Source organism: Anomaloglossus baeobatrachus, unplaced genomic scaffold (genome assembly GCF_048569485.1).
Source record: "Anomaloglossus baeobatrachus isolate aAnoBae1 unplaced genomic scaffold, aAnoBae1.hap1 Scaffold_709, whole genome shotgun sequence".
Lineage (NCBI taxonomy): Eukaryota > Metazoa > Chordata > Amphibia > Anura > Aromobatidae > Anomaloglossus > Anomaloglossus baeobatrachus.
In genome coordinates this window covers 43,488-65,841 of record NW_027445084.1, presented here as the reverse complement: position 1 = coordinate 65,841, position 22,354 = coordinate 43,488, and the positions used below count along the sequence as shown (strand labels likewise).

General features: G+C 46.6%; 13 non-coding genes across 13 annotated transcripts; all 13 read right to left on the bottom strand.

Moving 5' to 3' along the window:
* Window positions 1–1,277: 1,277 nt before the first annotated feature.
* On the bottom strand, window positions 1,278–1,468 carry LOC142287091 (U2 spliceosomal RNA). The gene has a single exon (XR_012748110.1). It is a non-coding gene; the product is annotated as a U2 spliceosomal RNA (small nuclear RNA).
* Window positions 1,469–2,863: 1,395 nt separating this feature from the next.
* LOC142287089 (U2 spliceosomal RNA) lies at window positions 2,864–3,054 on the bottom strand. The gene has a single exon (XR_012748108.1). It is a non-coding gene; the product is annotated as a U2 spliceosomal RNA (small nuclear RNA).
* Window positions 3,055–4,441: 1,387 nt separating this feature from the next.
* On the bottom strand, window positions 4,442–4,634 carry LOC142287053 (U2 spliceosomal RNA). The gene has a single exon (XR_012748077.1). It is a non-coding gene; the product is annotated as a U2 spliceosomal RNA (small nuclear RNA).
* Window positions 4,635–6,823: 2,189 nt separating this feature from the next.
* On the bottom strand, window positions 6,824–7,014 carry LOC142287088 (U2 spliceosomal RNA). Its single transcript, XR_012748107.1, has one exon. It is a non-coding gene; the product is annotated as a U2 spliceosomal RNA (small nuclear RNA).
* Window positions 7,015–8,401: 1,387 nt separating this feature from the next.
* On the bottom strand, window positions 8,402–8,592 carry LOC142287087 (U2 spliceosomal RNA). The gene has a single exon (XR_012748106.1). It is a non-coding gene; the product is annotated as a U2 spliceosomal RNA (small nuclear RNA).
* Window positions 8,593–9,979: 1,387 nt separating this feature from the next.
* Window positions 9,980–10,170, bottom strand: LOC142287085 (U2 spliceosomal RNA). Its single transcript, XR_012748105.1, has one exon. It is a non-coding gene; the product is annotated as a U2 spliceosomal RNA (small nuclear RNA).
* Window positions 10,171–11,557: 1,387 nt separating this feature from the next.
* LOC142287084 (U2 spliceosomal RNA) lies at window positions 11,558–11,748 on the bottom strand. Its single transcript, XR_012748104.1, has one exon. It is a non-coding gene; the product is annotated as a U2 spliceosomal RNA (small nuclear RNA).
* Window positions 11,749–13,137: 1,389 nt separating this feature from the next.
* Window positions 13,138–13,328, bottom strand: LOC142287083 (U2 spliceosomal RNA). The gene has a single exon (XR_012748103.1). It is a non-coding gene; the product is annotated as a U2 spliceosomal RNA (small nuclear RNA).
* Window positions 13,329–14,715: 1,387 nt separating this feature from the next.
* LOC142287082 (U2 spliceosomal RNA) lies at window positions 14,716–14,906 on the bottom strand. Its single transcript, XR_012748102.1, has one exon. It is a non-coding gene; the product is annotated as a U2 spliceosomal RNA (small nuclear RNA).
* A 1,387-nt stretch (window positions 14,907–16,293) lies between these two features.
* LOC142287081 (U2 spliceosomal RNA) lies at window positions 16,294–16,484 on the bottom strand. The gene has a single exon (XR_012748101.1). It is a non-coding gene; the product is annotated as a U2 spliceosomal RNA (small nuclear RNA).
* A 1,387-nt stretch (window positions 16,485–17,871) lies between these two features.
* On the bottom strand, window positions 17,872–18,062 carry LOC142287080 (U2 spliceosomal RNA). The gene has a single exon (XR_012748100.1). It is a non-coding gene; the product is annotated as a U2 spliceosomal RNA (small nuclear RNA).
* Window positions 18,063–19,449: 1,387 nt separating this feature from the next.
* Window positions 19,450–19,640, bottom strand: LOC142287079 (U2 spliceosomal RNA). The gene has a single exon (XR_012748099.1). It is a non-coding gene; the product is annotated as a U2 spliceosomal RNA (small nuclear RNA).
* A 1,387-nt stretch (window positions 19,641–21,027) lies between these two features.
* LOC142287077 (U2 spliceosomal RNA) lies at window positions 21,028–21,218 on the bottom strand. The gene has a single exon (XR_012748097.1). It is a non-coding gene; the product is annotated as a U2 spliceosomal RNA (small nuclear RNA).
* Window positions 21,219–22,354: the final 1,136 nt, after the last annotated feature.

The following is a 22,354-nucleotide window of genomic DNA, read 5'->3' as shown; positions in this document are numbered from 1 at the left end:
CCAAGCCAACCCTTGAAAAGGCTGCTTTGCAGAGCCAAAACAAGAAGAATGGTGCGTTTTGCAGCCGCCGCCCACTGCAATGAATCTGAATAACTCCTCCTTTAGGGCGCAAGCAACTCCCCTCCCCCTTGCAGTCTTTCCAATTCACGATACAAAAAGACGGACAGGACAGGTTGCCTGACTTTCCGTCACTGCCACCCTTTGCCATCCTTACCCGTAGAAAGCCCTTTCATCATCCCCAAACCCTAATCTTTTCCCTTTCCTTCCCAGCCCCCAAACCCTGCCCTCTGTACCTTTCTCACCACCCGCTTCCCTTCTCCTGTCATCCCCCTACCACCCGGGAAAAAAAGAGATTGCCCCCTCCTTCCACTAGCCCACCCTCCCACCCAAAGAACAACTTCTTCTGCGCAGCTTGTTTTCTAGGCAGCAGCGCTATTGTGATGTCATCGGGGGGCATTGTGACAAGCCGCCAGTGTTCCGTCTCTTCATGTTGTGCACAGTTCAAACGGAAAATACATCAACAGGCAGACTACAGAAAAGCTTACTATCAAAGGTTAGAGGGGGGCTTTCTCAGAGGGCTTTTTACAGTTTTTCTATTCCCAATTAGCCGTTTAAGTGTACTTATTGAAAGTAGTAATTCTTTCATAGGCCGCCCTTTCTTAGTATTTGACGTTCCTTATATTGCGGTATGAGGCTTCGCAGTAGGTTGCAAACATTCATCACCCATGACTGTCCCCAATTGAGCTCAGAAGCTCAATGTCTATCATGACCTCTCTTTTAGAATGTCCAAGAGCAAGCAAACTATTCCTCCAGGAGAGGGCGCCAACAGACTACTAAAGAGATCATCATTACTCAAAGAAAACCCCAAAAACCAATGCATGATAGGAATAAACAGGTAACTTTCTTTGGAGTGGAAGCGGAGAGATCGCACCAGATGCCAATTCTAGATGTTATCACACCTGTGGTCACTGCAGCAGCAGGTGAATCCACTTTGTCCAAAAGGGATCTATTCCATTCAATTGCAAATGATCTAGATAAGACAGAGAACTGCAGCACGGGGACATAGCCGAGTTGGTCAGGTTGAGTGGTGATGAGTTTGCTATTTGGATGAATAAAGAAAGTCAAAAGTGTGAAAGATAAAAAACAAAAGGAGGAAGTGTGAAAAGTGAATGGGCCAAATTGAGGTGCATATGAAGACGTATGCTTTCTTCCAATTCATTAAATCGGGCTAATATGAATCAGGTGAATTGAGTTCTGCTTTTGGAAACTGGGTTAAGAAGGGGTGCACCGTTCCTGGAGGTACTGCAATACCAGGTCAATGCGTGGAGTGGACAGAGCAAGCTCTTTTTCCATCTCCCTGTTCTAAAAATCCATTTAATATATGGTCCCCAGATAGGGGACGTATCAGATATTAAACTGATAAGAACAGATACTACACTTGATCTTAGCCAAAAGGCCGAGAAGCGATAACCAGAATTGGTTTGGGCCTCGAGTGGCACCCTGGCCTATGCCGGACACATCTTAGGGAGAGAGAGCGAGAGGGAGACAAACCCACGCCTACACAAGACATTTTGTCACCCAAGCCAACCCTTGAAAAGGCTGCTTTGCAGAGCCAAAACAAGAAGAATGGTGCGTTTTGCAGCCGCCGCCCACTGCAATGAATCTGAATAACTCCTCCTTTAGGGCGCAAGCAACTCCCCTCCCCCTTGCAGTCTTTCCAATTCACGATACAAAAAGACGGACAGGACAGGTTGCCTGACTTTCCGTCACTGCCACCCTTTGCCATCCTTACCCGTAGAAAGCCCTTTCATCATCCCCAAACCCTAATCTTTTCCCTTTCCTTCCCAGCCCCCAAACCCTGCCCTCTGTACCTTTCTCACCACCCGCTTCCCTTCTCCTGTCATCCCCCTACCACCCGGGAAAAAAAGAGATTGCCCCCTCCTTCCACTAGCCCACCCTCCCACCCAAAGAACAACTTCTTCTGCGCAGCTTGTTTTCTAGGCAGCAGCGCTATTGTGATGTCATCGGGGGGCATTGTGACAAGCCGCCAGTGTTCCGTCTCTTCATGTTGTGCACAGTTCAAACGGAAAATACATCAACAGGCAGACTACAGAAAAGCTTACTATCAAAGGTTAGAGGGGGGCTTTCTCAGAGGGCTTTTTACAGTTTTTCTATTCCCAATTAGCCGTTTAAGTGTACTTATTGAAAGTAGTAATTCTTTCATAGGCCGCCCTTTCTTAGTATTTGACGTTCCTTATATTGCGGTATGAGGCTTCGCAGTAGGTTGCAAACATTCATCACCCATGACTGTCCCCAATTGAGCTCAGAAGCTCAATGTCTATCATGACCTCTCTTTTAGAATGTCCAAGAGCAAGCAAACTATTCCTCCAGGAGAGGGCGCCAACAGACTACTAAAGAGATCATCATTACTCAAAGAAAACCCCAAAAACCAATGCATGATAGGAATAAACAGGTAACTTTCTTTGGAGTGGAAGCGGAGAGATCGCACCAGATGCCAATTCTACAATTCTAGATGTTATCACACCTGTGGTCACTGCAGCAGCAGGTGAATCCACTTTGTCCAAAAGGGATCTATTCCATTCAATTGCAAATGATCTAGATAAGACAGAGAACTGCAGCACGGGGACATAGCCGAGTTGGTCAGGTTGAGTGGTGATGAGTTTGCTATTTGGATGAATAAAGAAAGTCAAAAGTGTGAAAGATAAAAAACAAAAGGAGGAAGTGTGAAAAGTGAATGGGCCAAATTGAGGTGCATATGAAGACGTATGCTTTCTTCCAATTCATTAAATCGGGCTAATATGAATCAGGTGAATTGAGTTCTGCTTTTGGAAACTGGGTTAAGAAGGGGTGCACCGTTCCTGGAGGTACTGCAATACCAGGTCAATGCGTGGAGTGGACAGAGCAAGCTCTTTTTCCATCTCCCTGTTCTAAAAATCCATTTAATATATGGTCCCCAGATAGGGGACGTATCAGATATTAAACTGATAAGAACAGATACTACACTTGATCTTAGCCAAAAGGCCGAGAAGCGATAACCAGAATTGGTTTGGGCCTCGAGTGGCACCCTGGCCTATGCCGGACACATCTTAGGGAGAGAGAGCGAGAGGGAGACAAACCCACGCCTACACAAGACATTTTGTCACCCAAGCCAACCCTTGAAAAGGCTGCTTTGCAGAGCCAAAACAAGAAGAATGGTGCGTTTTGCAGCCGCCGCCCACTGCAATGAATCTGAATAACTCCTCCTTTAGGGCGCAAGCAACTCCCCTCCCCCTTGCAGTCTTTCCAATTCACGATACAAAAAGACGGACAGGACAGGTTGCCTGACTTTCCGTCACTGCCACCCTTTGCCATCCTTACCCGTAGAAAGCCCTTTCATCATCCCCAAACCCTAATCTTTTCCCTTTCCTTCCCAGCCCCCAAACCCTGCCCTCTGTACCTTTCTCACCACCCGCTTCCCTTCTCCTGTCATCCCCCTACCACCCGGGAAAAAAAGAGATTGCCCCCTCCTTCCACTAGCCCACCCTCCCACCCAAAGAACAACTTCTTCTGCGCAGCTTGTTTTCTAGGCAGCAGCGCTATTGTGATGTCATCGGGGGGCATTGTGACAAGCCGCCAGTGTTCCGTCTCTTCATGTTGTGCACAGTTCAAACGGAAAATACATCAACAGGCAGACTACAGAAAAGCTTACTATCAAAGGTTAGAGGGGGGCTTTCTCAGAGGGCTTTTTACAGTTTTTCTATTCCCAATTAGCCGTTTAAGTGTACTTATTGAAAGTAGTAATTCTTTCATAGGCCGCCCTTTCTTAGTATTTGACGTTCCTTATATTGCGGTATGAGGCTTCGCAGTAGGTTGCAAACATTCATCACCCATGACTGTCCCCAATTGAGCTCAGAAGCTCAATGTCTATCATGACCTCTCTTTTAGAATGTCCAAGAGCAAGCAAACTATTCCTCCAGGAGAGGGCGCCAACAGACTACTAAAGAGATCATCATTACTCAAAGAAAACCCCAAAAACCAATGCATGATAGGAATAAACAGGTAACTTTCTTTGGAGTGGAAGCGGAGAGATCGCACCAGATGCCAATTCTAGATGTTATCACACCTGTGGTCACTGCAGCAGCAGGTGAATCCACTTTGTCCAAAAGGGATCTATTCCATTCAATTGCAAATGATCTAGATAAGACAGAGAACTGCAGCACGGGGACATAGCCGAGTTGGTCAGGTTGAGTGGTGATGAGTTTGCTATTTGGATGAATAAAGAAAGTCAAAAGTGTGAAAGATAAAAAACAAAAGGAGGAAGTGTGAAAAGTGAATGGGCCAAATTGAGGTGCATATGAAGACGTATGCTTTCTTCCAATTCATTAAATCGGGCTAATATGAATCAGGTGAATTGAGTTCTGCTTTTGGAAACTGGGTTAAGAAGGGGTGCACCGTTCCTGGAGGTACTGCAATACCAGGTCAATGCGTGGAGTGGACAGAGCAAGCTCTTTTTCCATCTCCCTGTTCTAAAAATCCATTTAATATATGGTCCCCAGATAGGGGACGTATCAGATATTAAACTGATAAGAACAGATTTTTGATTTAATGAAGCTTTCCAAAGCACCACAAAAAATGCATGACCGAAGTCACACCAAAAACAGTGCAAAGGCTAGGATTCGTGTGGACCCCACCGTGAGGAGAGGGTCCCCAAAAATCAACCCCGTCCCTCCGAGCCAGAAGGCCACAGCAAGGGTCAGGGATCTTCGGTGCTCCCCCAAGCCGAAGCCTGGTTGAGCCTTGTCGTTGCTCCCAGCGTCCACCCAGGCATCTTACCCAAGTGGAGTAGAGAGCTACTAGTTGTTGGTTTCGCAGCCGAAACTGCCCGGACCGTCAACCGGTGTTGGTTTCTCAGCCCAAGGCTAACCGGACCTCCAACCGGGTGTTGGTTTCTCAGCCGAAGCTGACCCAGACCTCCAACCGGGTGTTGGTTTCTCAGCCGAAGCTGACCCGGACCTCCAACCGGGTGTTAGTTTCTCAGCCCAAAGCTGACCAGACCTCCGACCGGGATTATAAAAATTTCCCTTCCTAGCCAGAAGGCCGGGATAGGGTAATATGCTCAAAAAGTATGAAAAGGCAAGGTACGGTGTGCTACAGAGCCCAAGGCTTGCCGGGGTCCCAAGCCAGCAAGCTCAGACTCACTCCAGGGTCGTCAGTCCTGGGGCACGTTGTACCATAGCCCCCCACCCTTACTCAGTCTAATAGCCTCGATCCTGGTAGGGCCATGTTTTCCTCTAGATGAATATACTATCCACCCAGAGTACTAGCAAGCGCAACCTTCCAGTGTGCATTGTATCATTGTACTAAGGTGGCCTGGAGCTTAAACCACCTCTTCGAACAACACTACACTTGATCTTAGCCAAAAGGCCGAGAAGCGATAACCAGAATTGGTTTGGGCCTCGAGTGGCACCCTGGCCTATGCCGGACACATCTTAGGGAGAGAGAGCGAGAGGGAGACAAACCCACGCCTACACAAGACATTTTGTCACCCAAGCCAACCCTTGAAAAGGCTGCTTTGCAGAGCCAAAACAAGAAGAATGGTGCGTTTTGCAGCCGCCGCCCACTGCAATGAATCTGAATAACTCCTCCTTTAGGGCGCAAGCAACTCCCCTCCCCCTTGCAGTCTTTCCAATTCACGATACAAAAAGACGGACAGGACAGGTTGCCTGACTTTCCGTCACTGCCACCCTTTGCCATCCTTACCCGTAGAAAGCCCTTTCATCATCCCCAAACCCTAATCTTTTCCCTTTCCTTCCCAGCCCCCAAACCCTGCCCTCTGTACCTTTCTCACCACCCGCTTCCCTTCTCCTGTCATCCCCCTACCACCCGGGAAAAAAAGAGATTGCCCCCTCCTTCCACTAGCCCACCCTCCCACCCAAAGAACAACTTCTTCTGCGCAGCTTGTTTTCTAGGCAGCAGCGCTATTGTGATGTCATCGGGGGGCATTGTGACAAGCCGCCAGTGTTCCGTCTCTTCATGTTGTGCACAGTTCAAACGGAAAATACATCAACAGGCAGACTACAGAAAAGCTTACTATCAAAGGTTAGAGGGGGGCTTTCTCAGAGGGCTTTTTACAGTTTTTCTATTCCCAATTAGCCGTTTAAGTGTACTTATTGAAAGTAGTAATTCTTTCATAGGCCGCCCTTTCTTAGTATTTGACGTTCCTTATATTGCGGTATGAGGCTTCGCAGTAGGTTGCAAACATTCATCACCCATGACTGTCCCCAATTGAGCTCAGAAGCTCAATGTCTATCATGACCTCTCTTTTAGAATGTCCAAGAGCAAGCAAACTATTCCTCCAGGAGAGGGCGCCAACAGACTACTAAAGAGATCATCATTACTCAAAGAAAACCCCAAAAACCAATGCATGATAGGAATAAACAGGTAACTTTCTTTGGAGTGGAAGCGGAGAGATCGCACCAGATGCCAATTCTAGATGTTATCACACCTGTGGTCACTGCAGCAGCAGGTGAATCCACTTTGTCCAAAAGGGATCTATTCCATTCAATTGCAAATGATCTAGATAAGACAGAGAACTGCAGCACGGGGACATAGCCGAGTTGGTCAGGTTGAGTGGTGATGAGTTTGCTATTTGGATGAATAAAGAAAGTCAAAAGTGTGAAAGATAAAAAACAAAAGGAGGAAGTGTGAAAAGTGAATGGGCCAAATTGAGGTGCATATGAAGACGTATGCTTTCTTCCAATTCATTAAATCGGGCTAATATGAATCAGGTGAATTGAGTTCTGCTTTTGGAAACTGGGTTAAGAAGGGGTGCACCGTTCCTGGAGGTACTGCAATACCAGGTCAATGCGTGGAGTGGACAGAGCAAGCTCTTTTTCCATCTCCCTGTTCTAAAAATCCATTTAATATATGGTCCCCAGATAGGGGACGTATCAGATATTAAACTGATAAGAACAGATACTACACTTGATCTTAGCCAAAAGGCCGAGAAGCGATAACCAGAATTGGTTTGGGCCTCGAGTGGCACCCTGGCCTATGCCGGACACATCTTAGGGAGAGAGAGCGAGAGGGAGACAAACCCACGCCTACACAAGACATTTTGTCACCCAAGCCAACCCTTGAAAAGGCTGCTTTGCAGAGCCAAAACAAGAAGAATGGTGCGTTTTGCAGCCGCCGCCCACTGCAATGAATCTGAATAACTCCTCCTTTAGGGCGCAAGCAACTCCCCTCCCCCTTGCAGTCTTTCCAATTCACGATACAAAAAGACGGACAGGACAGGTTGCCTGACTTTCCGTCACTGCCACCCTTTGCCATCCTTACCCGTAGAAAGCCCTTTCATCATCCCCAAACCCTAATCTTTTCCCTTTCCTTCCCAGCCCCCAAACCCTGCCCTCTGTACCTTTCTCACCACCCGCTTCCCTTCTCCTGTCATCCCCCTACCACCCGGGAAAAAAAGAGATTGCCCCCTCCTTCCACTAGCCCACCCTCCCACCCAAAGAACAACTTCTTCTGCGCAGCTTGTTTTCTAGGCAGCAGCGCTATTGTGATGTCATCGGGGGGCATTGTGACAAGCCGCCAGTGTTCCGTCTCTTCATGTTGTGCACAGTTCAAACGGAAAATACATCAACAGGCAGACTACAGAAAAGCTTACTATCAAAGGTTAGAGGGGGGCTTTCTCAGAGGGCTTTTTACAGTTTTTCTATTCCCAATTAGCCGTTTAAGTGTACTTATTGAAAGTAGTAATTCTTTCATAGGCCGCCCTTTCTTAGTATTTGACGTTCCTTATATTGCGGTATGAGGCTTCGCAGTAGGTTGCAAACATTCATCACCCATGACTGTCCCCAATTGAGCTCAGAAGCTCAATGTCTATCATGACCTCTCTTTTAGAATGTCCAAGAGCAAGCAAACTATTCCTCCAGGAGAGGGCGCCAACAGACTACTAAAGAGATCATCATTACTCAAAGAAAACCCCAAAAACCAATGCATGATAGGAATAAACAGGTAACTTTCTTTGGAGTGGAAGCGGAGAGATCGCACCAGATGCCAATTCTAGATGTTATCACACCTGTGGTCACTGCAGCAGCAGGTGAATCCACTTTGTCCAAAAGGGATCTATTCCATTCAATTGCAAATGATCTAGATAAGACAGAGAACTGCAGCACGGGGACATAGCCGAGTTGGTCAGGTTGAGTGGTGATGAGTTTGCTATTTGGATGAATAAAGAAAGTCAAAAGTGTGAAAGATAAAAAACAAAAGGAGGAAGTGTGAAAAGTGAATGGGCCAAATTGAGGTGCATATGAAGACGTATGCTTTCTTCCAATTCATTAAATCGGGCTAATATGAATCAGGTGAATTGAGTTCTGCTTTTGGAAACTGGGTTAAGAAGGGGTGCACCGTTCCTGGAGGTACTGCAATACCAGGTCAATGCGTGGAGTGGACAGAGCAAGCTCTTTTTCCATCTCCCTGTTCTAAAAATCCATTTAATATATGGTCCCCAGATAGGGGACGTATCAGATATTAAACTGATAAGAACAGATACTACACTTGATCTTAGCCAAAAGGCCGAGAAGCGATAACCAGAATTGGTTTGGGCCTCGAGTGGCACCCTGGCCTATGCCGGACACATCTTAGGGAGAGAGAGCGAGAGGGAGACAAACCCACGCCTACACAAGACATTTTGTCACCCAAGCCAACCCTTGAAAAGGCTGCTTTGCAGAGCCAAAACAAGAAGAATGGTGCGTTTTGCAGCCGCCGCCCACTGCAATGAATCTGAATAACTCCTCCTTTAGGGCGCAAGCAACTCCCCTCCCCCTTGCAGTCTTTCCAATTCACGATACAAAAAGACGGACAGGACAGGTTGCCTGACTTTCCGTCACTGCCACCCTTTGCCATCCTTACCCGTAGAAAGCCCTTTCATCATCCCCAAACCCTAATCTTTTCCCTTTCCTTCCCAGCCCCCAAACCCTGCCCTCTGTACCTTTCTCACCACCCGCTTCCCTTCTCCTGTCATCCCCCTACCACCCGGGAAAAAAAGAGATTGCCCCCTCCTTCCACTAGCCCACCCTCCCACCCAAAGAACAACTTCTTCTGCGCAGCTTGTTTTCTAGGCAGCAGCGCTATTGTGATGTCATCGGGGGGCATTGTGACAAGCCGCCAGTGTTCCGTCTCTTCATGTTGTGCACAGTTCAAACGGAAAATACATCAACAGGCAGACTACAGAAAAGCTTACTATCAAAGGTTAGAGGGGGGCTTTCTCAGAGGGCTTTTTACAGTTTTTCTATTCCCAATTAGCCGTTTAAGTGTACTTATTGAAAGTAGTAATTCTTTCATAGGCCGCCCTTTCTTAGTATTTGACGTTCCTTATATTGCGGTATGAGGCTTCGCAGTAGGTTGCAAACATTCATCACCCATGACTGTCCCCAATTGAGCTCAGAAGCTCAATGTCTATCATGACCTCTCTTTTAGAATGTCCAAGAGCAAGCAAACTATTCCTCCAGGAGAGGGCGCCAACAGACTACTAAAGAGATCATCATTACTCAAAGAAAACCCCAAAAACCAATGCATGATAGGAATAAACAGGTAACTTTCTTTGGAGTGGAAGCGGAGAGATCGCACCAGATGCCAATTCTAGATGTTATCACACCTGTGGTCACTGCAGCAGCAGGTGAATCCACTTTGTCCAAAAGGGATCTATTCCATTCAATTGCAAATGATCTAGATAAGACAGAGAACTGCAGCACGGGGACATAGCCGAGTTGGTCAGGTTGAGTGGTGATGAGTTTGCTATTTGGATGAATAAAGAAAGTCAAAAGTGTGAAAGATAAAAAACAAAAGGAGGAAGTGTGAAAAGTGAATGGGCCAAATTGAGGTGCATATGAAGACGTATGCTTTCTTCCAATTCATTAAATCGGGCTAATATGAATCAGGTGAATTGAGTTCTGCTTTTGGAAACTGGGTTAAGAAGGGGTGCACCGTTCCTGGAGGTACTGCAATACCAGGTCAATGCGTGGAGTGGACAGAGCAAGCTCTTTTTCCATCTCCCTGTTCTAAAAATCCATTTAATATATGGTCCCCAGATAGGGGACGTATCAGATATTAAACTGATAAGAACAGATACTACACTTGATCTTAGCCAAAAGGCCGAGAAGCGATAACCAGAATTGGTTTGGGCCTCGAGTGGCACCCTGGCCTATGCCGGACACATCTTAGGGAGAGAGAGCGAGAGGGAGACAAACCCACGCCTACACAAGACATTTTGTCACCCAAGCCAACCCTTGAAAAGGCTGCTTTGCAGAGCCAAAACAAGAAGAATGGTGCGTTTTGCAGCCGCCGCCCACTGCAATGAATCTGAATAACTCCTCCTTTAGGGCGCAAGCAACTCCCCTCCCCCTTGCAGTCTTTCCAATTCACGATACAAAAAGACGGACAGGACAGGTTGCCTGACTTTCCGTCACTGCCACCCTTTGCCATCCTTACCCGTAGAAAGCCCTTTCATCATCCCCAAACCCTAATCTTTTCCCTTTCCTTCCCAGCCCCCAAACCCTGCCCTCTGTACCTTTCTCACCACCCGCTTCCCTTCTCCTGTCATCCCCCTACCACCCGGGAAAAAAAGAGATTGCCCCCTCCTTCCACTAGCCCACCCTCCCACCCAAAGAACAACTTCTTCTGCGCAGCTTGTTTTCTAGGCAGCAGCGCTATTGTGATGTCATCGGGGGGCATTGTGACAAGCCGCCAGTGTTCCGTCTCTTCATGTTGTGCACAGTTCAAACGGAAAATACATCAACAGGCAGACTACAGAAAAGCTTACTATCAAAGGTTAGAGGGGGGCTTTCTCAGAGGGCTTTTTACAGTTTTTCTATTCCCAATTAGCCGTTTAAGTGTACTTATTGAAAGTAGTAATTCTTTCATAGGCCGCCCTTTCTTAGTATTTGACGTTCCTTATATTGCGGTATGAGGCTTCGCAGTAGGTTGCAAACATTCATCACCCATGACTGTCCCCAATTGAGCTCAAAAGCTCAATGTCTATCATGACCTCTCTTTTAGAATGTCCAAGAGCAAGCAAACTATTCCTCCAGGAGAGGGCGCCAACAGACTACTAAAGAGATCATCATTACTCAAAGAAAACCCCAAAAACCAATGCATGATAGGAATAAACAGGTAACTTTCTTTGGAGTGGAAGCGGAGAGATCGCACCAGATGCCAATTCTAGATGTTATCACACCTGTGGTCACTGCAGCAGCAGGTGAATCCACTTTGTCCAAAAGGGATCTATTCCATTCAATTGCAAATGATCTAGATAAGACAGAGAACTGCAGCACGGGGACATAGCCGAGTTGGTCAGGTTGAGTGGTGATGAGTTTGCTATTTGGATGAATAAAGAAAGTCAAAAGTGTGAAAGATAAAAAACAAAAGGAGGAAGTGTGAAAAGTGAATGGGCCAAATTGAGGTGCATATGAAGACGTATGCTTTCTTCCAATTCATTAAATCGGGCTAATATGAATCAGGTGAATTGAGTTCTGCTTTTGGAAACTGGGTTAAGAAGGGGTGCACCGTTCCTGGAGGTACTGCAATACCAGGTCAATGCGTGGAGTGGACAGAGCAAGCTCTTTTTCCATCTCCCTGTTCTAAAAATCCATTTAATATATGGTCCCCAGATAGGGGACGTATCAGATATTAAACTGATAAGAACAGATACTACACTTGATCTTAGCCAAAAGGCCGAGAAGCGATAACCAGAATTGGTTTGGGCCTCGAGTGGCACCCTGGCCTATGCCGGACACATCTTAGGGAGAGAGAGCGAGAGGGAGACAAACCCACGCCTACACAAGACATTTTGTCACCCAAGCCAACCCTTGAAAAGGCTGCTTTGCAGAGCCAAAACAAGAAGAATGGTGCGTTTTGCAGCCGCCGCCCACTGCAATGAATCTGAATAACTCCTCCTTTAGGGCGCAAGCAACTCCCCTCCCCCTTGCAGTCTTTCCAATTCACGATACAAAAAGACGGACAGGACAGGTTGCCTGACTTTCCGTCACTGCCACCCTTTGCCATCCTTACCCGTAGAAAGCCCTTTCATCATCCCCAAACCCTAATCTTTTCCCTTTCCTTCCCAGCCCCCAAACCCTGCCCTCTGTACCTTTCTCACCACCCGCTTCCCTTCTCCTGTCATCCCCCTACCACCCGGGAAAAAAAGAGATTGCCCCCTCCTTCCACTAGCCCACCCTCCCACCCAAAGAACAACTTCTTCTGCGCAGCTTGTTTTCTAGGCAGCAGCGCTATTGTGATGTCATCGGGGGGCATTGTGACAAGCCGCCAGTGTTCCGTCTCTTCATGTTGTGCACAGTTCAAACGGAAAATACATCAACAGGCAGACTACAGAAAAGCTTACTATCAAAGGTTAGAGGGGGGCTTTCTCAGAGGGCTTTTTACAGTTTTTCTATTCCCAATTAGCCGTTTAAGTGTACTTATTGAAAGTAGTAATTCTTTCATAGGCCGCCCTTTCTTAGTATTTTTGACGTTCCTTATATTGCGGTATGAGGCTTCGCAGTAGGTTGCAAACATTCATCACCCATGACTGTCCCCAATTGAGCTCAGAAGCTCAATGTCTATCATGACCTCTCTTTTAGAATGTCCAAGAGCAAGCAAACTATTCCTCCAGGAGAGGGCGCCAACAGACTACTAAAGAGATCATCATTACTCAAAGAAAACCCCAAAAACCAATGCATGATAGGAATAAACAGGTAACTTTCTTTGGAGTGGAAGCGGAGAGATCGCACCAGATGCCAATTCTAGATGTTATCACACCTGTGGTCACTGCAGCAGCAGGTGAATCCACTTTGTCCAAAAGGGATCTATTCCATTCAATTGCAAATGATCTAGATAAGACAGAGAACTGCAGCACGGGGACATAGCCGAGTTGGTCAGGTTGAGTGGTGATGAGTTTGCTATTTGGATGAATAAAGAAAGTCAAAAGTGTGAAAGATAAAAAACAAAAGGAGGAAGTGTGAAAAGTGAATGGGCCAAATTGAGGTGCATATGAAGACGTATGCTTTCTTCCAATTCATTAAATCGGGCTAATATGAATCAGGTGAATTGAGTTCTGCTTTTGGAAACTGGGTTAAGAAGGGGTGCACCGTTCCTGGAGGTACTGCAATACCAGGTCAATGCGTGGAGTGGACAGAGCAAGCTCTTTTTCCATCTCCCTGTTCTAAAAATCCATTTAATATATGGTCCCCAGATAGGGGACGTATCAGATATTAAACTGATAAGAACAGATACTACACTTGATCTTAGCCAAAAGGCCGAGAAGCGATAACCAGAATTGGTTTGGGCCTCGAGTGGCACCCTGGCCTATGCCGGACACATCTTAGGGAGAGAGAGCGAGAGGGAGACAAACCCACGCCTACACAAGACATTTTGTCACCCAAGCCAACCCTTGAAAAGGCTGCTTTGCAGAGCCAAAACAAGAAGAATGGTGCGTTTTGCAGCCGCCGCCCACTGCAATGAATCTGAATAACTCCTCCTTTAGGGCGCAAGCAACTCCCCTCCCCCTTGCAGTCTTTCCAATTCACGATACAAAAAGACGGACAGGACAGGTTGCCTGACTTTCCGTCACTGCCACCCTTTGCCATCCTTACCCGTAGAAAGCCCTTTCATCATCCCCAAACCCTAATCTTTTCCCTTTCCTTCCCAGCCCCCAAACCCTGCCCTCTGTACCTTTCTCACCACCCGCTTCCCTTCTCCTGTCATCCCCCTACCACCCGGGAAAAAAAGAGATTGCCCCCTCCTTCCACTAGCCCACCCTCCCACCCAAAGAACAACTTCTTCTGCGCAGCTTGTTTTCTAGGCAGCAGCGCTATTGTGATGTCATCGGGGGGCATTGTGACAAGCCGCCAGTGTTCCGTCTCTTCATGTTGTGCACAGTTCAAACGGAAAATACATCAACAGGCAGACTACAGAAAAGCTTACTATCAAAGGTTAGAGGGGGGCTTTCTCAGAGGGCTTTTTACAGTTTTTCTATTCCCAATTAGCCGTTTAAGTGTACTTATTGAAAGTAGTAATTCTTTCATAGGCCGCCCTTTCTTAGTATTTGACGTTCCTTATATTGCGGTATGAGGCTTCGCAGTAGGTTGCAAACATTCATCACCCATGACTGTCCCCAATTGAGCTCAGAAGCTCAATGTCTATCATGACCTCTCTTTTAGAATGTCCAAGAGCAAGCAAACTATTCCTCCAGGAGAGGGCGCCAACAGACTACTAAAGAGATCATCATTACTCAAAGAAAACCCCAAAAACCAATGCATGATAGGAATAAACAGGTAACTTTCTTTGGAGTGGAAGCGGAGAGATCGCACCAGATGCCAATTCTAGATGTTATCACACCTGTGGTCACTGCAGCAGCAGGTGAATCCACTTTGTCCAAAAGGGATCTATTCCATTCAATTGCAAATGATCTAGATAAGACAGAGAACTGCAGCACGGGGACATAGCCGAGTTGGTCAGGTTGAGTGGTGATGAGTTTGCTATTTGGATGAATAAAGAAAGTCAAAAGTGTGAAAGATAAAAAACAAAAGGAGGAAGTGTGAAAAGTGAATGGGCCAAATTGAGGTGCATATGAAGACGTATGCTTTCTTCCAATTCATTAAATCGGGCTAATATGAATCAGGTGAATTGAGTTCTGCTTTTGGAAACTGGGTTAAGAAGGGGTGCACCGTTCCTGGAGGTACTGCAATACCAGGTCAATGCGTGGAGTGGACAGAGCAAGCTCTTTTTCCATCTCCCTGTTCTAAAAATCCATTTAATATATGGTCCCCAGATAGGGGACGTATCAGATATTAAACTGATAAGAACAGATACTACACTTGATCTTAGCCAAAAGGCCGAGAAGCGATAACCAGAATTGGTTTGGGCCTCGAGTGGCACCCTGGCCTATGCCGGACACATCTTAGGGAGAGAGAGCGAGAGGGAGACAAACCCACGCCTACACAAGACATTTTGTCACCCAAGCCAACCCTTGAAAAGGCTGCTTTGCAGAGCCAAAACAAGAAGAATGGTGCGTTTTGCAGCCGCCGCCCACTGCAATGAATCTGAATAACTCCTCCTTTAGGGCGCAAGCAACTCCCCTCCCCCTTGCAGTCTTTCCAATTCACGATACAAAAAGACGGACAGGACAGGTTGCCTGACTTTCCGTCACTGCCACCCTTTGCCATCCTTACCCGTAGAAAGCCCTTTCATCATCCCCAAACCCTAATCTTTTCCCTTTCCTTCCCAGCCCCCAAACCCTGCCCTCTGTACCTTTCTCACCACCCGCTTCCCTTCTCCTGTCATCCCCCTACCACCCGGGAAAAAAAGAGATTGCCCCCTCCTTCCACTAGCCCACCCTCCCACCCAAAGAACAACTTCTTCTGCGCAGCTTGTTTTCTAGGCAGCAGCGCTATTGTGATGTCATCGGGGGGCATTGTGACAAGCCGCCAGTGTTCCGTCTCTTCATGTTGTGCACAGTTCAAACGGAAAATACATCAACAGGCAGACTACAGAAAAGCTTACTATCAAAGGTTAGAGGGGGGCTTTCTCAGAGGGCTTTTTACAGTTTTTCTATTCCCAATTAGCCGTTTAAGTGTACTTATTGAAAGTAGTAATTCTTTCATAGGCCGCCCTTTCTTAGTATTTGACGTTCCTTATATTGCGGTATGAGGCTTCGCAGTAGGTTGCAAACATTCATCACCCATGACTGTCCCCAATTGAGCTCAGAAGCTCAATGTCTATCATGACCTCTCTTTTAGAATGTCCAAGAGCAAGCAAACTATTCCTCCAGGAGAGGGCGCCAACAGACTACTAAAGAGATCATCATTACTCAAAGAAAACCCCAAAAACCAATGCATGATAGGAATAAACAGGTAACTTTCTTTGGAGTGGAAGCGGAGAGATCGCACCAGATGCCAATTCTAGATGTTATCACACCTGTGGTCACTGCAGCAGCAGGTGAATCCACTTTGTCCAAAAGGGATCTATTCCATTCAATTGCAAATGATCTAGATAAGACAGAGAACTGCAGCACGGGGACATAGCCGAGTTGGTCAGGTTGAGTGGTGATGAGTTTGCTATTTGGATGAATAAAGAAAGTCAAAAGTGTGAAAGATAAAAAACAAAAGGAGGAAGTGTGAAAAGTGAATGGGCCAAATTGAGGTGCATATGAAGACGTATGCTTTCTTCCAATTCATTAAATCGGGCTAATATGAATCAGGTGAATTGAGTTCTGCTTTTGGAAACTGGGTTAAGAAGGGGTGCACCGTTCCTGGAGGTACTGCAATACCAGGTCAATGCGTGGAGTGGACAGAGCAAGCTCTTTTTCCATCTCCCTGTTCTAAAAATCCATTTAATATATGGTCCCCAGATAGGGGACGTATCAGATATTAAACTGATAAGAACAGATACTACACTTGATCTTAGCCAAAAGGCCGAGAAGCGATAACCAGAATTGGTTTGGGCCTCGAGTGGCACCCTGGCCTATGCCGGACACATCTTAGGGAGAGAGAGCGAGAGGGAGACAAACCCACGCCTACACAAGACATTTTGTCACCCAAGCCAACCCTTGAAAAGGCTGCTTTGCAGAGCCAAAACAAGAAGAATGGTGCGTTTTGCAGCCGCCGCCCACTGCAATGAATCTGAATAACTCCTCCTTTAGGGCGCAAGCAACTCCCCTCCCCCTTGCAGTCTTTCCAATTCACGATACAAAAAGACGGACAGGACAGGTTGCCTGACTTTCCGTCACTGCCACCCTTTGCCATCCTTACCCGTAGAAAGCCCTTTCATCATCCCCAAACCCTAATCTTTTCCCTTTCCTTCCCAGCCCCCAAACCCTGCCCTCTGTACCTTTCTCACCACCCGCTTCCCTTCTCCTGTCATCCCCCTACCACCCGGGAAAAAAAGAGATTGCCCCCTCCTTCCACTAGCCCACCCTCCCACCCAAAGAACAACTTCTTCTGCGCAGCTTGTTTTCTAGGCAGCAGCGCTATTGTGATGTCATCGGGGGGCATTGTGACAAGCCGCCAGTGTTCCGTCTCTTCATGTTGTGCACAGTTCAAACGGAAAATACATCAACAGGCAGACTACAGAAAAGCTTACTATCAAAGGTTAGAGGGGGGCTTTCTCAGAGGGCTTTTTACAGTTTTTCTATTCCCAATTAGCCGTTTAAGTGTACTTATTGAAAGTAGTAATTCTTTCATAGGCCGCCCTTTCTTAGTATTTGACGTTCCTTATATTGCGGTATGAGGCTTCGCAGTAGGTTGCAAACATTCATCACCCATGACTGTCCCCAATTGAGCTCAGAAGCTCAATGTCTATCATGACCTCTCTTTTAGAATGTCCAAGAGCAAGCAAACTATTCCTCCAGGAGAGGGCGCCAACAGACTACTAAAGAGATCATCATTACTCAAAGAAAACCCCAAAAACCAATGCATGATAGGAATAAACAGGTAACTTTCTTTGGAGTGGAAGCGGAGAGATCGCACCAGATGCCAATTCTAGATGTTATCACACCTGTGGTCACTGCAGCAGCAGGTGAATCCACTTTGTCCAAAAGGGATCTATTCCATTCAATTGCAAATGATCTAGATAAGACAGAGAACTGCAGCACGGGGACATAGCCGAGTTGGTCAGGTTGAGTGGTGATGAGTTTGCTATTTGGATGAATAAAGAAAGTCAAAAGTGTGAAAGATAAAAAACAAAAGGAGGAAGTGTGAAAAGTGAATGGGCCAAATTGAGGTGCATATGAAGACGTATGCTTTCTTCCAATTCATTAAATCGGGCTAATATGAATCAGGTGAATTGAGTTCTGCTTTTGGAAACTGGGTTAAGAAGGGGTGCACCGTTCCTGGAGGTACTGCAATACCAGGTCAATGCGTGGAGTGGACAGAGCAAGCTCTTTTTCCATCTCCCTGTTCTAAAAATCCATTTAATATATGGTCCCCAGATAGGGGACGTATCAGATATTAAACTGATAAGAACAGATACTACACTTGATCTTAGCCAAAAGGCCGAGAAGCGATAACCAGAATTGGTTTGGGCCTCGAGTGGCACCCTGGCCTATGCCGGACACATCTTAGGGAGAGAGAGCGAGAGGGAGACAAACCCACGCCTACACAAGACATTTTGTCACCCAAGCCAACCCTTGAAAAGGCTGCTTTGCAGAGCCAAAACAAGAAGAATGGTGCGTTTTGCAGCCGCCGCCCACTGCAATGAATCTGAATAACTCCTCCTTTAGGGCGCAAGCAACTCCCCTCCCCCTTGCAGTCTTTCCAATTCACGATACAAAAAGACGGACAGGACAGGTTGCCTGACTTTCCGTCACTGCCACCCTTTGCCATCCTTACCCGTAGAAAGCCCTTTCATCATCCCCAAACCCTAATCTTTTCCCTTTCCTTCCCAGCCCCCAAACCCTGCCCTCTGTACCTTTCTCACCACCCGCTTCCCTTCTCCTGTCATCCCCCTACCACCCGGGAAAAAAAGAGATTGCCCCCTCCTTCCACTAGCCCACCCTCCCACCCAAAGAACAACTTCTTCTGCGCAGCTTGTTTTCTAGGCAGCAGCGCTATTGTGATGTCATCGGGGGGCATTGTGACAAGCCGCCAGTGTTCCGTCTCTTCATGTTGTGCACAGTTCAAACGGAAAATACATCAACAGGCAGACTACAGAAAAGCTTACTATCAAAGGTTAGAGGGGGGCTTTCTCAGAGGGCTTTTTACAGTTTTTCTATTCCCAATTAGCCGTTTAAGTGTACTTATTGAAAGTAGTAATTCTTTCATAGGCCGCCCTTTCTTAGTATTTGACGTTCCTTATATTGCGGTATGAGGCTTCGCAGTAGGTTGCAAACATTCATCACCCATGACTGTCCCCAATTGAGCTCAGAAGCTCAATGTCTATCATGACCTCTCTTTTAGAATGTCCAAGAGCAAGCAAACTATTCCTCCAGGAGAGGGCGCCAACAGACTACTAAAGAGATCATCATTACTCAAAGAAAACCCCAAAAACCAATGCATGATAGGAATAAACAGGTAACTTTCTTTGGAGTGGAAGCGGAGAGATCGCACCAGATGCCAATTCTAGATGTTATCACACCTGTGGTCACTGCAGCAGCAGGTGAATCCACTTTGTCCAAAAGGGATCTATTCCATTCAATTGCAAATGATCTAGATAAGACAGAGAACTGCAGCACGGGGACATAGCCGAGTTGGTCAGGTTGAGTGGTGATGAGTTTGCTATTTGGATGAATAAAGAAAGTCAAAAGTGTGAAAGATAAAAAACAAAAGGAGGAAGTGTGAAAAGTGAATGGGCCAAATTGAGGTGCATATGAAGACGTATGCTTTCTTCCAATTCATTAAATCGGGCTAATATGAATCAGGTGAATTGAGTTCTGCTTTTGGAAACTGGGTTAAGAAGGGGTGCACCGTTCCTGGAGGTACTGCAATACCAGGTCAATGCGTGGAGTGGACAGAGCAAGCTCTTTTTCCATCTCCCTGTTCTAAAAATCCATTTAATATATGGTCCCCAGATAGGGGACGTATCAGATATTAAACTGATAAGAACAGATACTACACTTGATCTTAGCCAAAAGGCCGAGAAGCGATAACCAGAATTGGTTTGGGCCTCGAGTGGCACCCTGGCCTATGCCGGACACATCTTAGGGAGAGAGAGCGAGAGGGAGACAAACCCACGCCTACACAAGACATTTTGTCACCCAAGCCAACCCTTGAAAAGGCTGCTTTGCAGAGCCAAAACAAGAAGAATGGTGCGTTTTGCAGCCGCCGCCCACTGCAATGAATCTGAATAACTCCTCCTTTAGGGCGCAAGCAACTCCCCTCCCCCTTGCAGTCTTTCCAATTCACGATACAAAAAGACGGACAGGACAGGTTGCCTGACTTTCCGTCACTGCCACCCTTTGCCATCCTTACCCGTAGAAAGCCCTTTCATCATCCCCAAACCCTAATCTTTTCCCTTTCCTTCCCAGCCCCCAAACCCTGCCCTCTGTACCTTTCTCACCACCCGCTTCCCTTCTCCTGTCATCCCCCTACCACCCGGGAAAAAAAGAGATTGCCCCCTCCTTCCACTAGCCCACCCTCCCACCCAAAGAACAACTTCTTCTGCGCAGCTTGTTTTCTAGGCAGCAGCGCTATTGTGATGTCATCGGGGGGCATTGTGACAAGCCGCCAGTGTTCCGTCTCTTCATGTTGTGCACAGTTCAAACGGAAAATACATCAACAGGCAGACTACAGAAAAGCTTACTATCAAAGGTTAGAGGGGGGCTTTCTCAGAGGGCTTTTTACAGTTTTTCTATTCCCAATTAGCCGTTTAAGTGTACTTATTGAAAGTAGTAATTCTTTCATAGGCCGCCCTTTCTTAGTATTTGACGTTCCTTATATTGCGGTATGAGGCTTCGCAGTAGGTTGCAAACATTCATCACCCATGACTGTCCCCAATTGAGCTCAGAAGCTCAATGTCTATCATGACCTCTCTTTTAGAATGTCCAAGAGCAAGCAAACTATTCCTCCAGGAGAGGGCGCCAACAGACTACTAAAGAGATCATCATTACTCAAAGAAAACCCCAAAAACCAATGCATGATAGGAATAAACAGGTAACTTTCTTTGGAGTGGAAGCGGAGAGATCGCACCAGATGCCAATTCTAGATGTTATCACACCTGTGGTCACTGCAGCAGCAGGTGAATCCACTTTGTCCAAAAGGGATCTATTCCATTCAATTGCAAATGATCTAGATAAGACAGAGAACTGCAGCACGGGGACATAGCCGAGTTGGTCAGGTTGAGTGGTGATGAGTTTGCTATTTGGATGAATAAAGAAAGTCAAAAGTGTGAAAGATAAAAAACAAAAGGAGGAAGTGTGAAAAGTGAATGGGCCAAATTGAGGTGCATATGAAGACGTATGCTTTCTTCCAATTCATTAAATCGGGCTAATATGAATCAGGTGAATTGAGTTCTGCTTTTGGAAACTGGGTTAAGAAGGGGTGCACCGTTCCTGGAGGTACTGCAATACCAGGTCAATGCGTGGAGTGGACAGAGCAAGCTCTTTTTCCATCTCCCTGTTCTAAAAATCCATTTAATATATGGTCCCCAGATAGGGGACGTATCAGATATTAAACTGATAAGAACAGATACTACACTTGATCTTAGCCAAAAGGCCGAGAAGCGATAACCAGAATTGGTTTGGGCCTCGAGTGGCACCCTGGCCTATGCCGGACACATCTTAGGGAGAGAGAGCGAGAGGGAGACAAACCCACGCCTACACAAGACATTTTGTCACCCAAGCCAACCCTTGAAAAGGCTGCTTTGCAGAGCCAAAACAAGAAGAATGGTGCGTTTTGCAGCCGCCGCCCACTGCAATGAATCTGAATAACTCCTCCTTTAGGGCGCAAGCAACTCCCCTCCCCCTTGCAGTCTTTCCAATTCACGATACAAAAAGACGGACAGGACAGGTTGCCTGACTTTCCGTCACTGCCACCCTTTGCCATCCTTACCCGTAGAAAGCCCTTTCATCATCCCCAAACCCTAATCTTTTCCCTTTCCTTCCCAGCCCCCAAACCCTGCCCTCTGTACCTTTCTCACCACCCGCTTCCCTTCTCCTGTCATCCCCCTACCACCCGGGAAAAAAAGAGATTGCCCCCTCCTTCCACTAGCCCACCCTCCCACCCAAAGAACAACTTCTTCTGCGCAGCTTGTTTTCTAGGCAGCAGCGCTATTGTGATGTCATCGGGGGGCATTGTGACAAGCCGCCAGTGTTCCGTCTCTTCATGTTGTGCACAGTTCAAACGGAAAATACATCAACAGGCAGACTACAGAAAAGCTTACTATCAAAGGTTAGAGGGGGGCTTTCTCAGAGGGCTTTTTACAGTTTTTCTATTCCCAATTAGCCGTTTAAGTGTACTTATTGAAAGTAGTAATTCTTTCATAGGCCGCCCTTTCTTAGTATTTGACGTTCCTTATATTGCGGTATGAGGCTTCGCAGTAGGTTGCAAACATTCATCACCCATGACTGTCCCCAATTGAGCTCAGAAGCTCAATGTCTATCATGACCTCTCTTTTAGAATGTCCAAGAGCAAGCAAACTATTCCTCCAGGAGAGGGCGCCAACAGACTACTAAAGAGATCATCATTACTCAAAGAAAACCCCAAAAACCAATGCATGATAGGAATAAACAGGTAACTTTCTTTGGAGTGGAAGCGGAGAGATCGCACCAGATGCCAATTCTAGATGTTATCACACCTGTGGTCACTGCAGCAGCAGGTGAATCCACTTTGTCCAAAAGGGATCTATTCCATTCAATTGCAAA